Source organism: Alosa pseudoharengus, unplaced genomic scaffold, assembly GCF_046254945.1.
Source record: "Alosa pseudoharengus isolate Yale_2024_CS ecotype anadromous, Long Island Sound unplaced genomic scaffold, YU_APseudo_1.1 YU_APseudo_1.1_scf_20, whole genome shotgun sequence".
Lineage (NCBI taxonomy): Eukaryota > Metazoa > Chordata > Actinopteri > Clupeiformes > Clupeidae > Alosa > Alosa pseudoharengus.
In genome coordinates this window covers 1,879,627-1,887,126 of record NW_027468664.1, presented here as the reverse complement: position 1 = coordinate 1,887,126, position 7,500 = coordinate 1,879,627, and the positions used below count along the sequence as shown (strand labels likewise).

The following is a 7,500-nucleotide window of genomic DNA, read 5'->3' as shown; positions in this document are numbered from 1 at the left end:
GAACACATTCGCAAGAGATGACTTCTGCTGTGCAAAGAAGGTGTTCATAAAGACCAAGTGGATCCCAGTTTCCTTAAGCAGGTCAAAGCAATCGAGAAAAACTGTAAATACAACACGTGAACAAAACAAAACTCTTTTTAAAAGTTTGCATTGTAGTTCATATAAAGGTATTTTCTTGGTCTACTCTATCTACTAATTTATTGTCTCAAATAAATCCCTACAAACTTGTTTGTCACCGAAAGTTGACAGGGTGGGAACTTTTCACCTTGGAAGCTTGGACCAATGATCACACAATTCTACCTTCCACCTCTCTCCTCTCCTCCCCTCTCCTCTCTCATCTCCTCTCCTCCACTCTCCTCTCCTCTCCACCTCTCTCCTCCTCTCCTCTCCTACTCTCTCCTCTCCTCTCTATCTTCTCCTCCTCTGTCCTCTCCTCTCCTCCTCTGAGATGAGAGGAGTGGAGGAGAGAGGAGAGGAGAGGAGGAGAGAGGAGAGGAGAGGAGGAGAGAGGAGATGAGAGGAGTGGAGGAGAGAGGAGAGAAGAAGAAGAGGAGAGGAGAGGAGAGAGGAGAGGAGAGAAGGAGAGAGGAGGAGAGGAGAAGGAGAGGAGAGAGGCCGTATGCAAATAGAGCTTTGAGATGAAGCCAGAGTGTTATTTTTCTTAGCAGTCCGTTGACTTCTGCCCTAAGACTAAACATACTCTTTCCTGCAGGGGTACTTTGCTCCGAGGCCTCTCTGCAGGGGGAACCTATTTAAGGCGGCACAGGTATTTCACTGCAGGGGGGGATCTATTTAAGGTGGCACAGGTATTTCACTGTAGGGGAAGCTATTTTAGGTGGCACATGTATTTCACTGCAAGGGGAAAGCAATTCGCCTATTTCACGCCGCCATTTTGAATATCGATAAGCCGTAAACTCACTTCCGGTTAACAATGTCTTATGGAGAAACTAACGTTATCGGAGCTATCTACAAGTTTACAAGGAATTTGCGGCATCTGCCAGATATTAATCTGTCACAGGTGGCAGATATTGTGGAACATCACACGAAAACTAAGCGATCCAAACTGGATCAGGGATATAAATTGTTCCATGAACAATTTATATATAAATATGAAGGTAAAGTCAGTCAGCTAGCTAGATGGCTAATACCAGATAACTAGATGGTTAATACTAGATAAGACACAACAGCTTGTAAATGCACTTCAATAAAGCAGTGTAACAAAATTATCCTGTAGCCTACTTCTACTAAACCGTCAGAATTGGATTGTATATAGATTGTTCCATGAACGGTTTATGTTTTGTGAAGGTAATGTTGATGTCAGCTAGCTAGGTGGCTAACGTCAGATCCAAACAGCTTGTAAATGCACTTCAATAAAGCTGTGTAAAGAAATGATCCAGTATTTTATTTTGAAATTATTACGTGCATGTTTTTGTATAGTCTCCAACGTAGTAGGCCTAGATGGTAGTGTCATTGTGAGATCACTGTGCTACCAATCTCTTAGTGAACATTGAATCTGTCAGTGGCAAAAGGAACAAGTACGCCGAAATAGCTATTGTTTACAACAGTCTTTTTGAAGGGGGTGCGTTGGCCAAATATTAAAAACATTCAACACAAATGGCTATGGTTTGTGAACAAAAACGTTGTCTAGAGTATGCATCAATAATTGACAAACAAACGCTACCTACCCTGTTTTTCGTGCTAAACGTCACTGAAGCCTAGTTGATTGAAGGATGACCTCTTACTTGCAACAGTGTCGATGTCTGAGACCTGGGCAATGTTTGAGCATCTTGCAATGTTAATAACAAATGCACCTTCCTGTGTAGACTACAGAAAGGAGCCTAACTTGTGAAAGTTAGGTGTGTTTTATGGGGAAATGTTTTGGATATCATAGAAATGATGGTCATATGAAGGACAGATATACACACGAGGCATTTAATCAATGATATACCAGCTTGGCTTTTTATGTAAGCTTGCCTTTTATGTAGGTTCATTGTAAAAGGCAATCTTACATAAAAAGCCAAGCTGGCATATCATTGATTAAATGCCTTGTGTGTATGTGTCCTTCATATGACCATAATTTGTATGATATCCAAAACATTTGCCCATAGAAACACACATACGTAGCACATTGTTGCAACACTATGGAAGACAAAGCTCTTATTTCTTTCCCAAAAGTTTTAGTTGTTGTTCCACGAGTTAAGGTTCAGAAACTTTTGCTAATATGTTCCACTCACCGTGCTATTACTAACACTACTTCGGCCAGCAAGACTGCGGGGATATGCTGTTTTGTGTGCTGGTAGAGGACTCTGTAATCACATTGTTGCACATGCCACGCACTCAGGTAAACGTAACCTAAACAGTTGGTCATTAAAAAAACAAAACCATTGGAACGCTGCAGAGTGAAATCCACATTATATATGCCCTATAAAAGGTTAGTGTCAAAGTAACAAGTAAACAAGAAACATATTTTATTGAAAAACTTGTGGACATCAAAAATACACAACATGGAACAATACATGAACACCTATAAACCAATTATATATATATATATATATATATATATTTATATATATATATATATATATATATATATATATGTATATATATATATATATATATATATATATATATATATATATAATATACACCCGGAGCCACCTGTAGAGAGCAGGCTCACAGCAAGCCATGAGGTCCTTGCTGCCAGGAGAGATGAGACCCAGCAGTGGTTAGCAGGGAGGATCCTCAAGGGAACGTGGCAAACCGCAGATATGCGGCAGGGGCTGGAGCCAGATGTGCTCCACCACTACGTGGATCTCTGGTAGGTCAAGGTCTCCCACTGCAGCATCGTTATGATACATCTGGGTGCAAGCCTAGATTGTCAGGTGGTTGATCCTTTGCAGGTTCCCCACTTTGTACTAATGGAGGTGAAATGGCCAGACATCACCAGCATCACGAGACACCTTACATCAAGTTCGTTGGGGAGAAACCTCAACTAAAAATGAGTCACCGGAATTTCACCCAGGTGCAAGGTCAGCTTGCGGTCACTGGCCTTCCCTGGTGTGACAGTCACTGACACCAAGTCAGACATATCCGTGTAGAGGAGAGGATTTGGTGAGACGAGTCCTTCATTGAAGTTCTGAAAGACAAATTAGATATTTTTTATCATTCCACATTTATGGACGTATTTCTTCAATAGTATGTGTGTGTGTGTGTGTGCATGCGTGCGTGCTTTGTTCAATTTTCAATTTGTCTGTTTTACAATTATTCTGTTGATCATGTGGGTGTGCATGTGTGTGTGACATATTTCTCGATGTATTTTCTTGATTTTGGATTCAGTGATAATTACTAACAACTTAGCATGTGGGAGTGTATGGGTGCGTGCGTATGCATATAGAGGAGCAGGGAAGTGAAAATACTCACGTGACAACACCAGCACCTCCAGTTCCACTATCCTCGTGTGAGCTGCATCCAATGCACCTGATGCAAACAAATAGACAAGTAGAGAAAAAGTAGAGAAATAATGAAACAGATCACAGCACCTCTTTAAACTCAGTCCATATCAAGAATAGCTTATTTTCCTGATGCTGACATCCTGCTAAACTGTAAACAACAATGCTTATTAATTAATTACGGTACACTACAATTACTGTAGTGTGCAATGATGACATACTGTAGTAAGTTATGAGTGCTGTGACACAAAATAACATCACAATAATCTGTGTTTCAGTAAAAGGTGTATGAAATATAAATGTATGAAATAATCTCTCGTTTAGTTTAAAACAGACACACTAACACAATTTGCTGTCTAAACCTAGCTAACATTACTATCTATATCTTTGCTTTGTTACCTAGGGCTATTGGCTCTGTGCAGCACTAGGTAGGCGGGTGGAAGCTAAAATCACGTAAATATCTACTTGAAACAGAGCAGACTGGCACACAGCAGTGCTCCTTGGAGCTGCCCACGGGAAGCGTAAAACACTTACAGCAACTGAAGCATTCATCTTTAGGTGTTTTTTAAAAGCGATTACAACGAGCGAGAAACGTGTGCCGTTCACCCACCATAACACAAACACGAAGTTCGTCTTTCATATCATGCCGTAGGCTGGTGTATTTAGGAAAAAGGTGGAAGCTAAAATTGCGTTTAAATATCTACTTGAAACCGAGCAGACTGGCACACATCAGTGCTAATCAGTCACCCATGGTTTTAAGTAGCTTAACACTTGCACATTTTAATGTTATTTCTTAGTTTTTGGTACAATTTAAGTACCCATTATCTAGTGCACAGAGCCAGTAAAATCCTCCAAATAAACATAATGTATGCAAATGTACACCTGGCTATTTATCTCCTTGCCAGTTCATCTACTCAGATCAAATCTTACCAGGGGATGGTCGTGCGTCGTAGTCGTGGTCCGTAGCTAAGCTAGCAACATCAACATCAACATCTTCGTTTCCACAAGGTTGTTGGACTTCATGAACATCAAACCCCAGTCTCTTAGTTGTCCTCTCAAAAACAGACTTCCTGGCTTGGGTTGTGTCAGAGACCCATGAAAAAACAAAAGGTTTGTTAAAACCACTAGGTGTTTTGTACAGGTCACTGCTATGGAAATGCATACTAGAAACCACTGTGCTATTAGAGACGTTAAACAGTGGGCCTTCCTCTCTCCTGATGGCTTGAATCCATTTTCTTCGACGGTCCACATTGCGGAGAAAATTATGAAAGCTCAAATATTTGTTGTTTTTATCTGCTGTTGGTACACAGAGGTACATAATACCGCCTTGTGCAAATCATCTGTGCAATTGCCATTCACCGTGAATGGTTTTCCGCATGACCGGAAGTAGCGATCCGTCTTAACGTAGCAAAGCAGAAGAGACGCCATTTTTAGATGAGATAGGCTAATCAGGGTGACACAGTGTCCTTCCTGCCCAGGGTGGCACCATAAAGCAGCCGATTGTGGATTGTGTGTGTGTGTGTGTGTGTGTGTGTGTGTGTTACACCATCGTATCCGAGCTCCTGAAACTGAAAGATTTAGATCCGCTTGCCACCCTGTTTTCGTTGCGTATTGGTGTGTGTGTGTGTATGTGTGTGTGTACCGTATTTTCCGGACTATAAGTCGCACTTTTTTTCATAGTTTGGCCGGTCCTGCGACTCAGGTGCAACATATATATATTTATATATATGTTTTTTTCCTCTTCATGAAAATTTTTTTGACTGGTGTGACTTATACTCCGGAAAATTCGGTATTGGTGTGGACAATTGAATCGTGGAACCATCTGAAACAGATGACATATCACGCCCATGTTACATTGCCTGGTGCGTTATGCTCATATCACGTGCCATGATCCATTGCCCATACCATACCATTGTAGCCATACTTGCCCATACCATACCATTGTAGCCATACTTGTTGACTGTACGTTTTTCAAGAGTCAGAATTCTGAGTTTTAAAGCAGGTTTTTAACCATTGTTTATGTGTGTGTGTATGTGTGTGTTTTTCTGTATGGTGTATGTGCAAGTGTGTGTGTGTGTGTGTTTTTCTGTATGGTGTATGTGCAAGTGTGTGTTTATGTGTGTGTGAGTGAGTGACTGAGTGAGTGTGTGTTCGTGTATGTTGTATGTGTAACGGCTTTAACGCAAGCCCATTTTAACAGCGTCATTTTTTTTAATCGTGAGATTAACATTCTTTTTGGCCTAGCAAACGTTGTCGTTTTTTTTCACAACTAGTAACGTTAGAAAAACTACAACACCACACCAGATCTAGCTAGACTGGAAACAAAACTACAACACCACACCAGATCTAGCCAGACTGGAAACAAAACTACAACACCACACCAGATCTAGCCAGACTGGAAACACTACAACACCACACCAGATCTAGCCAGACTGGAAACACTACAACACCACACCGGATCTAGCCAGACTGGAAACAAAACAAAAGCCGTTTTACACCGTCACTTGTTCTGTTATCAACAATCCTCTTTGGCTGCTACTATTTTGACCTTTTCAAAAATTTCTGGTATCTATCTATCTATCTATCTATCTATCATGCACCGTTTCTTGTACTCAAACTGCCACAGACACTTTCTAGCAAAGATTCTAAGAACGTTGCTTCCTAGTAGGCGTCTGCCGAGTCCTCCTCCGTTCTCCTGTAGTCATGGAGATGATAAACACCAATGCAGTTCTAAACTCCCGGTCGGCTGAATGGTGCTTTAAATTGCTGTGGACACCGATGCCGACATGAGTACACAGTTCAACAGTGCACTCTGCTTTCAATTGCATTAGATTCCATTCTTCTCAATACAACTCCGCACACCAGCATCGCACTTTGGCGCCGTGTAAATCACGATTCAGTTCTATTTGGTCGGTGCCTACAAGCAACATTGTTTGCACTCACACTGTTACACGTGAACTGAACATGGAGATACAGACGTCATTATGCACGTCATTATATATATATATATATGGACAAGGCTTTTTCTGTTTGTTATGCACGTCATTGAAATGTGCTGTAGGCCTAGGCTACAGAGTGTGTGTATATGCACACACACACACACACACATATATACACAGGGTGCGATTTGTGTAAAAACCAGAGGGGGGGGATGATTTTGAATAAGTACAATAAGGGTTGTAACCCCCCCCCAAAAAAAAAAAAAACTAAAAAAAATGAACGAACGATTCATAGCCTAGTAATGTCATGGCTAATAATACCATATATTATTTTTGCCACCTTTGTAACATTTTAGTTTTAGTTTACCGTGGTGTATGACTTTAAACAGCGAGTGTGCTTGGTATGATGATCAGCTCCTCTAATGCAGGGTAGGACTACGTTTTGACAAGCATACAAATTCACCTTGTTCTTGCCCCATCTGAAATGACTTCTCTACTTTTGCTGCCTCCATCATTTCTGTATTTGTTGTGTAAAAAAACGTTGTATATGATGGCACTGAAGTCTTAAGTTAGTGAATTGGCTAACAGTGTTAGTTGGTAACCAAATAGCCTACACATTGCGCTACATGCTGCGTAGGCTACGTGCATTCTCTCTCCTGCTGATTTGCGTTCAGTAGCCAAGTGCGTAATATTGCAAAAGTTGAAAAAATAAATGTGTTTATTGTAGCCTACAGAAAATAAATAGCCTATCATACTGTCAGTTAATTGCCTACAGTGCAGTGAAGAGTTTGGAGAGTAAAGTTATAGGGCAACTTGAAGTTTTATGAAAATAATTTACGAACCAGAACATAAAGACCATGAAACTTCTATTTCTTGCAGCTGTTAAAACACCCGCTAGATACTTTAAATACCCACTAACATTCGTTTTTGCAGTACAGATTATTTCTAAAAGTTATTTGTCTACTACTGGCTGATTTATCAAACGAGTGCTTTCTCGTTCGTCCTCCGCAAACTACAGGTGTTTCGGTAGAGAGCCATTGAATAAGCGATGCCAAGCAATTTCTGTAACACTTTTTGTGACATTCAGCAAATATCTCATCATTTAATGTAAG

At 40.6% G+C, this 7,500-nt stretch overlaps 1 long non-coding RNA gene across 1 annotated transcript; it reads right to left on the bottom strand.

Moving 5' to 3' along the window:
* Positions 1-3,079: 3,079 nt before the first annotated feature.
* LOC143136533 (uncharacterized) lies at positions 3,080-4,528 on the bottom strand. The gene is made up of 3 exons (XR_012989333.1): positions 4,380-4,528; positions 3,421-3,477; positions 3,080-3,136 (listed from the first exon to the last, which is right to left on the bottom strand). It is a non-coding gene; the product is annotated as an uncharacterized LOC143136533 (long non-coding RNA).
* Positions 4,529-7,500: the final 2,972 nt, after the last annotated feature.